This window comes from Podarcis tiliguerta (genome assembly GCF_965153285.1).
Source record: "Podarcis tiliguerta genome assembly, chromosome: 11".
NCBI lineage: Eukaryota > Metazoa > Chordata > Lepidosauria > Squamata > Lacertidae > Podarcis > Podarcis tiliguerta.
Window position 1 is genome coordinate 26358306 of NC_139544.1, and position 15857 is coordinate 26374162.

Genomic DNA, 15857 nt, shown 5'->3' on the forward strand with positions numbered 1-15857 from the left:
ATTACAGAGGAATGTCTTGTGATAGCAGAATAACAAATAATTAGGAGAGAAAAAAGAGTCTAAGATAAAGAGTTATAGTAAAGGTGAGTGCAGAGTTCTAATATGCACATCTCATTACTGTAAAAAGGAGTTCTTTAAGATTTATGGTTAGATGCATTAGTTATATCCACAGGAGTTACTGTTTGGGAGGATGCAGTTAGTGGAGTCTTTTGATGTAGTGAAATGGCAGACCAAAATTTGTATTATATTATATTGTCATATATTACACACACACACACACACACACACACACACACGGTAATATATAATATAATATATAACACTATACAACACACACACACACACACGGTAATAGTCATGTTCCATACTTGTGTGTATGGAGAATTTCAGTCAAAAGCTAAATCCAATGACTCTCAAAAGAACATGGATCAAATCAACATATTGTATTATGTTGTTGTTGTTGCGTGTCGAGGTCCCCAATCCACCCCCCAAATAACTCACAACAGACACGTAATTTTTGTTTAAGATTTTTGGCATGATTTTGGCCACAACTTTATTCAAAAACAAACCATGAGTGGTTGTTTAGGCATTGGTTAAGACTATCTGTCCCCCCGCCTGGGGACAGAACTGACTTCCGGGCACTACCGAAAGACAGTGCGGGGGAAAGCAAGTCGGGGAGGCATTGGAGCTGAGACACAGACCCTCAACTCTCACCCGCCTGCTCCCCGAAGGCTTGCCGGCCCTAGTCCCATTCCAGGGATTGGACGAAAAGATGGCAAGCCCCAGGATTCCTTTAACGGAATTCCCTTTCCGCAGCAACCATGGAGGGGCGGGCACAGCCTATCCTAACCCCTCCTCCACCAGATTTATAACCAATGCCTAACCACAACCTTACAAGTTGTGACGATTTGCTACGCAGAAGGCAAAAACCACCCAGCCATCCAATTTGCCAGGTGGAAAAATTCCTACCAGGCCCCTGCTCAAAGGCAGACGACCCCATGACAGGCATAGCAAGGTCAATGCAACAACCCCTTACTCTATGGCGGGTGGGCAGGTGATCCATTGCACGCAGCAAAAGAGAAAGTACAAGGCTGCGTGCAGAGTATTTAAACCTTTTACCCCTCCCACCAAAATTGTAACATAACTTTTACCCCAGCAACCCAGTGAACCAATCACTGCCCCAGGCCATTTTTAAAGACCCTGCCTGGTAACAGAGGGGTGGCTCAGCAGACCCCACCGCAACACGTGCTCTCCCTGAAGGAGAACACGCTTTGTTGTTGTTGTTAAGATACACCTCATTGATTCAACTGCAATTCTATTAAAGTAAATGGAAAAGCTCTGGAATATGTAGATTCTGGATTGCAGCTGCACATGCATGTAATGGAATTGTTTGTTAATATTAGGGAAAGTGCCCAGTGACATAATTAGCATTTTCAGAATATACGTTAAAGTACTTGTCTCTGTTAAAAAAAGAGTTCATGAGTACTAGAGTCCATTATATCCACAATACACCTATTCAAATGAGCCTTCTTGTGTCTTCTGAGAACTCCCGATGAACTTGTATAAACAGAAACACTAGCCCAGTCCCCGCGACTGTTGCAGCAGCCATACACTCCCATCATCCATGTGTTTGGCACATGTGAAAGAGGCCTTGCCCACATCGTGATGTGTGCTCATAGAGCCACAACTTTGAACTGGACCATCTCTCCCTAATTCTTCTCCGACTAAGATTGTAGCCTAAAGCGGAGAAGAACTCCTCTTCCCTCTGCTCACTTACCTGGCTGAATCTATAATAAGGAATTTTGGAGGGAGGTCTTTCTCGCCAAATTCTTCCTTCCTTAACAACCAAGTCTAAATCCCAAGTAGGGATGAGGGGTGTAAGAGACTTCCCCAACTGTTACCATTGCCATTCCTGCCAAACCAGCAGCAGCTGCCCCCAATGCACCTGCTATAATAAGAATATATGGAGGACTGAGCATTTATGGGAATAGGGTTCTTGTGTCATTGCAACCACAATAGGGTCTGAATTTGATTCAGAATTAACTAAGCTTTTTTCCCATTTTGGGCGGTGGCAGTTAGCTCAATTCCAAATCAAACCGATATTAGTCACTCGGCACTAGCTGTCAAATCGCAAGAAAGCAGTACTATTTGAAGGTCTTTTTTTCATTATAATGGTATCTACTAGGGGGATTTCTGTTTTGTATTTTGGTATATTGATATGCACACTACTGTTTATTTATGGTTCTTCTGTGTCAGCTGCTTTGCTTCTTTCTTACAGGAAGGCAAAACAAACATGCTAGAAATAAATAATAAAGAAGCAAAATGGCAACTGGAATTCTCTGTGGCAGAATTATTTGAACACAGGGATTTTAAATGGAAAAGCAATCCTGCCTTGGAATCCTAATGTTTAAATTTGTTTCATCGTATTCTTTCTTGTGGCTTGTCTCAACATTTTTTTTATAATCTAGTGGGTAATTTACCTTTCCTAATCGGATCGGGGGGGGGGACGGACCCCTTTGTGCATTAATCATAAATGAAGTGGTTTTTAAAAAATCAATACGCTCCTCTTGAAAACCATAAAAGCAGCCAGGCAAAATACTAAATAAGGGACATGATTAAATGTGATGACTTTCAGAATATTAACTACATGTTGTTCCAATATGATATATATACGGGTAGTAGTACCTTGGTCTTTGAAGCTGAACGTATTAGATTTTCCAGTAGCAAATGCTACAACTGCTGATTCATGACATGACTATAGGAAGAGCTGACTGATAGCTGGTAGTACCAAGCTGAAGTTGATTAAATCAGCAGCAAGCCTGCAGCCTGGAAACTGTATTTGGAACCAAGCCAGGTTGCATTGCTTTGAACAGGACAAATGTTCCCAGTGTCAGGACTTATCTAGACTTCTGCTTGTCCCGCTACTCCCCCCACCCCCCCCAGAAAACTCACTCTTTAGTGCTGAATTGGAGCAAACATCAGTCAGTTCTTCCACGGATTAATGTTTGCTCTGATTCAGCACTAAAGAGAGGGTTTTCCTGAGAAACAATGGGGCAAACAGTAAACTGCTTGGACCCATGCCTAGACAGCATAGAGCAAGAGGGAAACCACACAGGACAATACTTTCTAGCCACAGGAGAAATGGAAGTGCAGCCGAGCCCCCTGTCTATGCAATATTTAGTGACTTCTGATGGAAGTCTATGTGGCATCACTTGCAGACTGGGCATTTTACCTGCCTGTTTGGTGCAAGTCAACATACAGCAGAGGCAAACAGACATGGCCATCCTACCTTTGTGTCAAGAGCTCCTCCATGCAGCTTGCTCGTTCAGTATCTATCCTGATTCGCTTGAATAAACCTTATTGGGAGGTTATACGATGCCTGCTCTTTATTGAGAATTCACTCAATAAAGAACAGGTGTCATAGAATGGTTATAGGACAAGGAACGCCCAATCTGCATGCATCCCAATTTGCTTGCAGGATGTTTGCATGTCTTCTTGTTAGTCATCCATTCATTCCACACTTTTCAATGCAATTTACCCTCACTTTCCAAACTGCAAAGGAGAGTCCTCTTTTTAAAAAACAAAACAGGGAGATTAGTTGCACTAAGACAAGAGAACACTTTCATCCATGTTAATCATGCATTTTTCAAAGTTCCAGTACATACTTAAACCCCTTCAGCAAATGCTGACACCCTGAATTAGTTTAGGGGCACATTACCAGGCTGCAGAGCTCTCAAGCCAGGCACAGATTTTCCTTTGGCTCCTTCTCTCTGCTTAGTTCCAGAAAGTGCCCATTAAAGAATGCAGAACTATTGCATTAATAATGTGACCATTGAGTCAGTGGATGTGATTCTGTCTCTCTGTAAGATGTTATTTCTTTCCCAACAGTGGAAGACACCAGACATCCCTTGCCCCCAAATATGTTCTCCTTTAACAATTAATAGCATGTCATGTTGTGGTACACTGTGACTGAAAGAAGAAAAAACTCATCCCTAGTCCGTCTCCTTATTCTACTCACTTTTGAGAGGGTAATCAGAGGGCTTTTGTCCAAGAGACAGCGCCCAGACTGACTGCAAGGAGGGCTCATAAGATTGTAACATTGCTTGCAAAGCAAAGAGTCAATTTATAAAACAAGCGCAGTCATTAGAACTGACAGGAGATGGAAATCTACTGTGTATTCAGCAAGGTTGTTTGTTTCTTGTTTACAAGGTGTGTTTGAACGAGTCAAGGGATGTGACATCCAGCAACTATTTTTACAGACGCTTACAAGGAGTCACATTGTGGCAAAATGCCCACAAACGCTTTTAGGAGCAGTCGCTGAGCCACTGCTACTCAGCACAACCCTGGAACAATGTCAAAACACCACCAGCCTGAGGCTCATTTCAACCCATTGCACAGATATCATAGAATCATAGAGTTGGAAGACACCACAAGGGCCATCGAGTCCAACCCCCTGCCAAGCAGGAAACACCATCAGAGCACTCCTGACATATGGTTGTCAAGCCTCTGCTTAAAGACCTCCAAAGAAAGAGACTCCACCACACTCCTTGGCAGCAAATTCCACTGTCGAACAGCTCTTACTGTCAGGAAGTTCTTCCTAATGTTTAGGTGGAATCTTCTTTCTTGTAGTTTGGATCCATTGCTTCGTGTCCGCTTCTCTGGAGCAGCAGAAAACAACCTTTCTCCCTCCTCCATGTGACATCCCTTCATATATTTGAACATGGCTATCATATCACCCCTTAACCTCCTCTTCTCCAGGCTAAACATGCCCAGCTCCCTTAGCCGTTCCTCATAAGGCATCGTTTCCAGGCCTTTGACCATTTTGGTTGCCCTCCTCTGGACACGTTCCAGTTTGTCAGTGTCCTTCTTGAACTGTGGTGCCCAGAACTGGACACAGTACTCCAGGTAAGGTCTGACCAGAGCAGAATACAGTGGCACTATTACTTCCCTTGATCTAGATGCTATACTATATCAAGATGGGTATTTTATTTTATGTATTACATTTTTTAAAATGCCCCTCCAACAGGAGCAGCCGGTGGGACTGTGTGCGTGGAACTGTGTTTATCTCCTGACTTCTCAATGCCATGTGCTGCTTCTGGTTACCAAGAGGGAGAGGGGCAAAGCAGAGAGGGTTGGGTTGGTGTGGTGTGGATGCAGTGGCAGAACTGTCCCCGCTGCTGCTCCCACACCATTCCAAGCTCCCTGCTGTTCTGCTCCCCCCGCTCTTTCCCTCTTGGTAACCTGATGTGACACATGGCATTGGGAAGTCAGAAGAGCAACACAGCTCCAGCAGCACAGATCTGCCATCCAGAACTGCCATACAACCAAGTTCTCTGAGTGGTTTATGTCAACAACAGTAGAGGGAAGTCACTTGCACGGTACATCACAAGAGTATCATTTCCTGTGAATATACAGTTTGAGAGCTGGCACTTCCATCACTCTCCTACCCATGTTTTCACTACAAAATAAATACTTGAACCGAGTTGCACCAAAGCAAACTTTGTGTACAAAACAGCCCTTGCAGCCACCGATCTCAGTGCAATTTAAGCAGACCACTTTGTCCTAAATATCATGTATTTCAATGGAATATACCTGTACCTGTCTACCTGTACCTGTATACATCATCTACTATTCCAACTTCAGTATACACAGAGCTCTTGACAAGCAGAAGCTGCTGTTCACTTCAGTGGCAGTTGAAACGTGGTGAAGGAAATAGAAATCCAGAAATGAAACTTCTCAGACCATTGACATGAACGAATGAATGAATGAATGAACGAATGAATGAATTACTAAAGTAAAGTAGGGAACCTTAAAACTTTATCTTTTTGCTCCTTTTTACCTAAAAAGATAGCATTCTATTAAAGAAAGTAGATCGAGGAATAAACCACATGTGATTTCTGAACAGATTCAGGGGCTCTGATTTATTTTTTATTTGGAGAAACAGTATTGTTCTGTTTCTCCACTCTGAATTCCTCCTCCTCATACACACAAACTGCTATTATCCCCTGGAACAATGGGAGAAAACAAGTACAACAGTTGGTGTCTGTATTCCTCCTCTTCGGTGTTTGCTTGTAAAAGCTTTTGGGGAAGGAGAAATAGTACAGGGAAGTAAGGGTTAAGCACAGCCTGCCCAGCACTACTACTTTGATCGAATTTGGAGGGTGGGGGATTACAAATCATAAACCTTGCATGGGGTTTAGGCCTTAGAAAAGACTTCATTTATGTCTTTAATACAAAGTGTGGGGGTGATGTTGCTTCAAGTGAAAATGTTTTGTGCGCATGCAATTAATAACAATTATGCATGGAGTTGCAATTTAGTTTAATATTGTTAATTACAGATATTTAATAACTGTGCTGATTTGACTGCTGTGTATCGCTAACAAAAATATTCACAAATTATGACCTCCCAAGTTGTGCAATTGAATTATCACACCAAGATGAGTATTTCTTTTTTAAATTAAAGTAGTTGGTTTCTTTGTGTTCTAGCTTAAAATTGAGAACGCGCAATCATTTTAATTGCACTCAGTGGGGCAACTTTCAATTAGAGATTTTCAGTGTTTAGGCTGTGCTCTTTAGGTTTCATTTCATTTAGGTAACTGAAGGGGGATATTGAAACAGAATATTAAAAACTGTTCATTTTCTGTAAAACAGTGTGTCTGATTAATAGCTTGACCTGGCAACTTGTGGAATCCCATTCTCTGAAGGTTTTTAAGGAGAGACTACAAAAAAATAGGGACGCGGGTGACACTGTGGGTAAAAGCCTCAGCGCCTAGGGCTTGCCGATCGAAAGGTCGGTGGTTTGAATCCCCGCGGCGGGGTGCGCTCCCGTTGCTCGGTCCCAGCACCTGCCAACCTAGCAGTTCGAAAGCACCTCCGGGTGCAAGTAGATAAATAGGGACCGCTTACTGGCGGGAAGGTAAACGGTGTTTCGGTGTGCTGCGCTGGCTCGCCAGATGCGGCTTTGTCACACTGGCCACGTGACCCGGAAGTGTCTCCGGACAGCGCTGGCCCCTGGCCTCTTAAGTGAGATGGGCGCACAACCCTAGAGTCTGTCAAGACTGGCCCGTACGGGCAGGGGTACCTTTACCTTTACCTTACAAAAAAATAGCTACTTGAGGAAGGGTGCATTAAAGTCCGGGAAGCCATATAACTGCAAGAAAATGTATTTTCATCTGATTAGCTTAAGCTACATGTTGACCAGTTTTATCATTACTGTACAGGAAAATGAAGCGGGTTTGGGACTGAAATGCTTGTGGTGATAATAAGGCCACCCCAAGATAAATTGTTGCCTGAGGTGGTATGGCAAATACCTCCACAAGGAAGGTTATTTTAGTCCCTCAGGAAGAGAATTCCACAAATGTCTCTTCCCCTCCCTGGCAACAATAATACAACAATAATAAATTAAGGGCTGTATCCTATTAAGCTGTGCTGTTAGCACAAGGACTTCATTTGTACAATAGAACTTCCCTTCCCCCTGGGGACCCTTAAATCTGTTCTGGGACTTCCCCCAATTCTCTAAGCAAATAAGGGGGATGAGGGGCATGTGGGGGTCATGGGGCTAGAGAAGATGGAGAGAAGGGAGGGGAAGCTCTGTTGTGGAAGCAGAAGTCCTTTGTTTGACACAGCCCCTTGTATTTAGCAATTTCCCATCTTTTCGGGACATCTAAAATCAGCTCATTTTGCCTGAAGGTAGGCAAATTGTTAGGTTTGAGGATTGTTTGCTTTGTCACATTCTAGACTGACACTTCTAGTTAAAAGTGAAGATTAGATCCACTTTGTTGAGGGAATCAAAGGCAATTGGTTGTGGTCTCATTCTTTCATACTGCGGAAACTTAAATGCCTCGACTGAGGCAATGTGGTGAACGAGGAACAGCTCAAGGTTGATGCATGGGGTGTGTTTGTAACAAACCAAGTTTCTTCTCCAGGCGGGCAATAATGATTCCTCTGGAGAAAGAAAGAAAGAAAGAAAGAAAGAAAGAAAGAAAGAAAGAAAGAAAGGCCTCTCAGAGGAATTTGTAATTGTTATGGTAGCTTTTTGAAGGCTACAAAGGAAAGTGTCTGTTCTGAAAACCTAAATGAGATGGCGAAGTTGAAGTCTTGGCACCACACAGAGCTACTGCAAGGAACATGAAGTGCTTCTGTGCTTCAGTCAGAACTCAGGTACGAAAACTGTGATGGAAACAATGTGAGGGAAAGTGTACATCAGCTTTGGCAGTTGCTTCACGGGCTAATTCTTTGTTGTCTGCTTCCTAACACCTTGCCTCCACACTTCTGAGAGAAATTTGTCCAGGAATGACTATTTAGTATTCCAAGATTCAACTGCCTTTGAAAAACTTTATGTACTCCCTTTAGGCCGATTTTTACCCTTAGCCCAGAAGCCCTAACGTTTCTGACAGACATTCACTTTTATCATCTAGGTCTCCTGTGGACTCGCGTAATTACCACAGCTGCACAGGGCACAAAAACAAGCAGTCCTTTGGGTTTGTGTTCCCCCACACTCTCTTATTTACTTCCCACCATTTCACTGTCTTTGCTTTTTCCTATGGCTGGTGACAAAATTAGAAGAAGAGGATGGGGGCTGACACTCTAGTAGGCGTCATACAGACAGCTTTTGCACAGTGATCAAACACAGTCCAGAAAAAAAAGATTGGTTAGTGTAGGACACAGGGGAAAGGCCACAGAGGAAGGAGAAATGAGTAAGAAGCTTATTTTCTGCCACTTAAAAGAGAAACAGGAGACTGACTATAAGGTAAAAATTTAAAAAAAACACTCCACTATTGCTTTATTAGAGAAAAATCAAAATAAATGCCTTCATTTAGGGAGCTCATCTTGGTAGCATGGGAGACATAGAGCATAAAGATCAGTCATTTAAGAATTCTAATAAGTCACAATGGGATCCAAAGGTTTGCGTCTGTGAGGGGGTCTGTGTTCTATATGTTTAGTGGTGTTGGAGCACTTGAAGATGAATCTCAATATAGATATACAGTGGTACCTTGGTTCTTGAACTTAATCCGTTCTGGGAGTCCATTCGACTCCTGAAACTGTTCAAAAACCAAGGCGCGGCTTCCGATTGGCTGCAGGAGCTTCCTTCACTCAATCGGAAACCACATTGGATGTTTGGCTTCCGAAAAATGTTCAAAAACTGGAACACTTACTTCTGGGTTTGCAGCATTCAGGAGCCGATTTGTTTGGCAACTAAGCCATTTGAGAACTAAGGTACCACTGTACTGTAAATTCCTATTAATTAGTTCTTTTGGGGGCTTTTTTTAAAAGCCGGAACTCACTGGAGCTCAGTTCTAGCACGTCTCAGGTGGGCATCATTGCCATTTTAAAAGAACAAGTGAGAAGTTAATGATAAGCTCCAGCACCTCATTTTCTATAAAAAAAATAGCACTGGTTCTTTCCAGATCTAGACAAAGAAGTACCCTACTATGTGGCAAGAAGCAACCACATTCATGGGGACGGGGGATTGTTGCTAAACTTGATGGTGGTTTTTTAGTTGTTTATGTAACTCACCTGAAGACATTTTGTATTAACTAACAGTTGTGGTTACTGCTGCAAGTTCTTTTAGACTTTTACGAAGGAGGAAGTAGAAGGTCCATCCAATAAACTGTGATTGAATCTTGACAAGAGGCCCTGTCCAGAGACGTGTCAGCTAGCTGCTCTGCTTCACCTCCTCCTTCTCCTAACACAGCATAACTCTGCTGTTCGCCTATATCTGGGCTGTTATCTTCCTCCAAGCCCTGCTGCAAATTGAGACTGCCTTCCTCCTCTCTGGAAGCTATAGGAGAAGCAGAGAGAGAGACCTCCACTATTCCTCCTCCTCTTCAGTCCAGTCCCTGATAATTTGTTTCTTTAACTTATATACCACCCTTCTTTATAAGATCTAAGGGCAATTCCCAATCTGCTGGGTGATTGGCTATAGTAAAGTGTCAACCAGTGTTTGCAGGATCATGGTGACTGTTAGAGACATATTTTTAACTAAATATATATATATATTTATACACATACAGCTCAAATAGACATACCACTCAAACCAAGTGTAGACTAAACATTATTATTATTATTATTATTATTATTATTATTATTATTATTATTATTGGCATTGCTAATTTGAGGCATAATTATCAATGTGACCCATGCACGGAAAAGCTCCAAACTGTCAGTAATCTAAATTTTAAGAAAATATTAGGTTTTTTATGCACTCAGCAACCCATGTGGACAAGGTCTGGGCCACACTTGTAAATATTTTAAAAGGTAAAGCTTTCTGAATTCCCAGCTGCTTCAATGTGACACTGAAAGTAAGAGGTTTTAATAATACAAGAGGGCTGTTTCACTACTTCACCCACCTACATTGCACTAAGAATGCAGAGACATGTTTAATATAGAAATCATGCTAACTCTGAGTATTTGCTTATTATTTTTCAGCCAAACAAATATGCTTTCCCATTTGGCATTGGAATGTCATTGACTCAGAAATGTTTTCCAACTCTGTTTCTAGAAATCAATGTTTTCTTTCTTAATGAACATATCATGCCAATATATCGTGCCAAAAAGGAGCAATTGGGGAGTCCTCTCTAAAATGCTGATTGTGGCAATTTGTAGCTTTCTACTTTTAGTTTGCAACAAATTTTGCAAGTCGGGAACAGAAGCCTCGAGGGGCGATTTGGCATTTCTTTTTCCACTCCTCTCTCCTGGAGTGACCTTTTCCTTTTGCCAAGTGGTGGGGAGCTGGATCCTTATCTTTTCCATCAATCCCACAAGCCAGGTTTGGCAAGTGGATACAGCTGGCTACTCCTCAGTCATCTGACACCACAATGGTGTCGGGTGAGCTGTTGTTCCCACATGGTTCGAAATCAAGCTGTGCAGGCAAAAGCAGAGTCTTCAAAGCACCGACAATCATTTAATCATCAGGTCTTATGAAGTTCTGTGTATAGTTTTGCCCCTTCTGAAGAGCTACCTGGCAAGCCTTCTTCCTGGTCTGCTCATATGGTGACAGTGCAAACACTTCCCGATTCAGCTCACTGTCCCTATACAGCTGCAGAGATGGGTGGTGTATTCCAAAGGCTATCATTTCTGTGCATAACAAACAGAAGCAGCATTTTTCCCATGAACACCTAGAGAACATTTGTGAAGGTCATCATTTCTAGCGGAAAGATGCATTTTTTTAAATGAAAACTTCAATGGACCACCAGTGGCTGCTATTCTGATACAGCATCTGAACAAGAAAACTGAAAACTGTATGTGAGAGAAGAAATGAGTTTTAATTTGCTTATGCATTCATCACCCTTCTGAATCAACTGCTTCATGCATCTTCTCAAATCAACAGGTGTTTCTGCAATGTGACTGTGAGTGGATGTCTGAACTCTGCAGCACCAATCCCAAAATCAAGCCAATTTTCTTGGGTGTGAATTTGATGTTTGTTTGAGACAGTTGCTCCAACATCCTGAATTTCACAGCAAACAGAAAGGCATCCAAAAGAATTGTCATGTAACTGTGGGATAAAACAGCTGAGAGATCCCTGAATTCTCTGATACTACTATAAAGTTTGGATGACATTTACTTTGGGAAACTCTGGTGGCTTAGAGGGCTGGTATGAACAGAATCTTAACTTTTTTCTCCTTTTCCTCACAATAATTTGGGGGGTTTTGGTTCTCATCTTGGTATTAATAGCTATGTTCCTCTGTTTGGTGAATTTGTGGGGTGGGGCAACTGCAGGAGAACTCCAGGGAGCTTGCAAAAAAAAAAAAATTAATTGTCAAGGCAGGAGTTGTGAGCAGGTCAGCAATAACTCACAAGTTGTCAGTGAAATTAACTCTTTATTCAAAGAAACAAAATAGCTCAGGCCTGGTGAGCACAGCAACTCTTCCCAGTTAAAAGAGTTCAAATGATAAACTAGAGAGACTCAAACTCTCAGACTAGGTAATTAAATTAAATTGTAATGATTAGAGAATTGTGGACTTCAAAATGGACGCAGTACGTAGAAACAACATAACAAGGACAATTGCATTATGCTTGCTATGATTCCTTTTACATATATTTCAGTCCACAAAATAATGCACAATTCTATTCCAAAATATGGAATTATTTACCACAGAAAGGCTTATCTTAAGATGTAGATGCTTCATAAAGCCATCTTAGATTTTGGGCTACTGGCTGTAAAAAAAACAACCACAAATTCAACCACAACACATAGCTAATAAGTAAGAATAATGTATTATTTGTTTCTGTAAAAAAAAAAAACAGCAACCCACTTTCATTCTGAGGCCTTGGAGGAAGAATTATGCGATTGTCCAAAGATGGCTGTGTGCTATCCACTGACGACCATCAGCCTCTAACCCTGACAGAGCCTTCACTGACTCAGCCAGGGTTTTCTTCTTGGATGGGTAAGAATTGCTTTTCTAGGCACCTCTGGGAATATAAATGGCGTGAGAATTGGGTTTTCCTATGACATCCTTTGCTGGGTGTGTTTGAAATGATGTAGTTATAAGGTAAAAGTGATAAACTATCAGCCCAACTAGTTTTGTGTTATTAAAAACAAAACTGTTTTTGAACAACCCCCTGTTGGTTGGTTGTCAGATTTTTCAGTACCATTAAAAAGACTGCATGGCTGTCAATTCTTGTTGGTAAACATGGCAAGCCGCCTGTTGGGGGAATTCCAAAGGAAATCCTAATGAAGCCTCACTACATAGCATGGGGATATGACACAAATCCATTAATCCCTTCCCTTTAGGATACTATAAGCTGTCCGCAGCTAGATATGAATCCATTGATCCATCTTGCCAAACATTGTCTACCCCGACTAATTGTGGGACCTGGGACTTCCTGTGTGCAAAACATCCTTCACCTGTGTCTTTTCTTTCCCCCAATTTATATGACTTTCTGAAAGCCCTGGAAGCTCACAGGCCCCTTTGGGACCATTTTATTTTCATTGAAGTTATTCCTCTTCTTATTACTATTACTATTGTGACACACTCCCTCAGTGGAGATGGGAGTGGGGAGCATGGCCGAGTCTGGGGTAATTTAACCTTGGTCACGCTCTGTCTCTGACAAGCAAGAATTCAGTGATTATCTGTGTGTGGTAGCATATAATCTAAACCCACAACAAGGACTCTTGGTGTTGGACGTTTCTGTGTCAACTTCTTCCCTGGATATAAATTAGAGCCGAGTCATGATGGAAACAAAAAAACATATTTTTTTATCCCTCAAGGAGGGTTAACTCATGATGACCACTCCAATAGCTTCATGTAGATGTTAAGTAATATCAGAGGCAGTATGCCACCAGTGGTAGCACCCCATACCTGAGGAGTCAGGGGGCTGAGAAGTACTCCAGTCCCATGCTACCTTCTGGAACCATTCCTGGTTATAAGACTGGAACTACTGCAGAACAGTGCCCCTGATTTTCCATTTCCCATAGATGGTCCAGAGGGATACCATGGTCAATGGTATCAAAAGCTGGTCCATTGAGCACAACTGGGTATAAATTGCACATTTATATATTTCTGTGTACCTAGGGAATGCCCTATCTTCGAAGCTGATAAGCATGTATGCTATGAGACAAAATTTAATCTATGTATGGACTATCCAAAATTCAATAATGATCATGGTTGTAGTCTGCAAATGGAATGAATGTGGTTCTGGGCAAACAGAAAGTGTCCAAAAGAGGGAAGTTGGATACCCATCCAACCTTTTTCCAGTTATTCTAATATACTTTGCTTTTTTGCTTCCCTGAGGAGATTTATTATCTAGACATGCATGTGCGAGTTTGCTATTTGGGATGTTAAACTGGAGATATGTCACTGTTATATATACATCCTCTTTCTTTGCAACATCTATAGTATCTTAATTTGAGTCCCCTCCATCTGTGGAAAGTCTCTTATTTTTAGTAACTGGTTTCTTTTATATTTTGGAGCCAGTTCCCAGATATACATAGCACATAACCACCCTGAGGCTTTATTTTATGCCCAGAGATCACAAGTTCTCTTTAAAAGCATTCCCAGCCAGTGTTAGTTCCCTGAAATGGCTCCAAATGGACTCTGTAGCTCCTGAGGGGAGCCAGATGGCATCGCAGCTTCGAGTCCGTGCTGTAATGGGGCAGCCAGACAGACAGCAGGCTGGCACTTCCCTTTACTGGGGAGCACGGCCAGTGTCTGCACGAGGGGACAGAAAACTAGCCTGCTAAAAGTCCTAGCACATTTTCAGTGAGACGATAAGGGTGCAATCCTATACAGCAGTGGTTTTCAACCAGTGTGCTGTGGCATCCTGGGGTGTCGTGAATGATAGTCAGGGGTGCTGTGGAGCAACCGTGGCCTGTGTCCCTCTTTCCTTCCCTCCGTCTTCTGATGCTCTCTCACATCTCTGCCTCCCAAAGGCTTGCACAGCTTTTTACTGCAGCAGCCCTGGCTATAAGCTCCGTAGGTGAATGGTGCCTCTGAAAGGCACCTCTCTTTTGGGTGGGGGGCAGCTCAGAGACCATGGGTGGCAGCAGCAGCTGCCTGGAGGACTCCCAAGGAGAAGGGAGAGGAGAGGAGGCTGAGGGAACGCTCCACAAGGGAGGGTGCTTTTCAAAGGATGGCTGTGTTTCTGTTTGCACCTTGCTTTGGAAAGTGTGAAATAGACATGTTCACCTTGAAATGCAAACTGAATTGAAATTCTCCCCTATCCCCATTTTCTTGCTCCTCTGCACTGGCAAAATCTCCCCAAGATACAGTTTTGGTTTCTCAACTTCAGCGCATCTACAGCTTCCTGGATTTATTCCTATAGCCTGGGCCTCATCCCCACTAAGGGAGCGGCATAATTAGCTGTATTTAAGTCTGGAATGCGGGTGACGCTGTGGGTTAAACCACAGAGCCTAGGACTTGCCGAACAGAAGGTCGGCGGTTCGAATCCCCGTGACGGGGTGAGCTCCCGTTGCTCAGTACCTGCTCCTGCCAACCTAGCAGTTCGAAAGCATGTCAAAGTGCAAGTAGATAAATAGGTACCACTCCGGTGGGAAGGTAAACGGCATTTCCATGCACTGCTCTGGTTCGCCAGAAGTGGCTTAGTCATGCTGGCCACATGATCCAGAAGCTGTACGCCGGCTCCCTCAGCCAGTAAAGTGAGATGAGCGCCGCAACCCCAGAGTTGGCCATGACTGGACCTAATGGTCAGGGGTCCCTTTACCTTTACCTAAGTCTGGAATAGGGGCGGCCCATCCCATTTCATCACTTGAGGTGAAATGGGAAGTGCTGCCTTGGCCTGCTGCTGCCACCATACTCCTGTGCAGGCTGTGGGGCTGCTGCCTCAGTCCACCTAATAGCTGAGGTGGCTCCATGTGGAAATCACATAAAACAGTGTGACATCACAGGCTGAGACATGGAAAATTCAAAGAGCCTGTGAAATATTTTTAGCAGTTAACCTTTAGCACTGGAGCATAGCAGATGCGTTTCTTTGCTCCAGCATCGGCCCAATGGGCATTGTGGCCAGAATTTTGCTGCAATATGATTTGGAGGAGAATGTGAAACAAGGGTGTGGGGAGCTATAAGAGCCATAGCCACAAGTCATTTTATTATCTTTTTAGGAGGGGGGGGGAATCCGAGTGTGTTCAAACTTTGTGCTCATTCTCATGAAAACGGCAGGATTTATTTATGAGATGACTGCATGGCAGTAATGAAGTCTTGTATAAATGTCACTGTTGTAATCCATAAAAGCGGACATTTAGGGTAAAGGATTAGCAGGCTCCTAATAAAATATAGGGATGAAATATGAAACCGGAATGTGTGTCTTATTTAAAGATGACTCGGGCTGTTCAATAATGCATATGCTCAAGTTCATTTTCTTACTATAATATGGTACCTTAGGGTACTTGATATCCATTC

At 42.8% G+C, this 15857-nt stretch overlaps 1 long non-coding RNA gene across 1 annotated transcript; it reads left to right on the forward strand.

Moving 5' to 3' along the window:
- The first annotated feature begins 8619 nt into the window (after nucleotides 1-8619).
- Nucleotides 8620-12369, forward strand: LOC310660182. Its single transcript, XR_014503280.1, has 3 exons — nucleotides 8620-8749; nucleotides 11330-11593; nucleotides 12247-12369. It is a non-coding gene; the product is annotated as an uncharacterized lncRNA (long non-coding RNA).
- Nucleotides 12370-15857: the final 3488 nt, after the last annotated feature.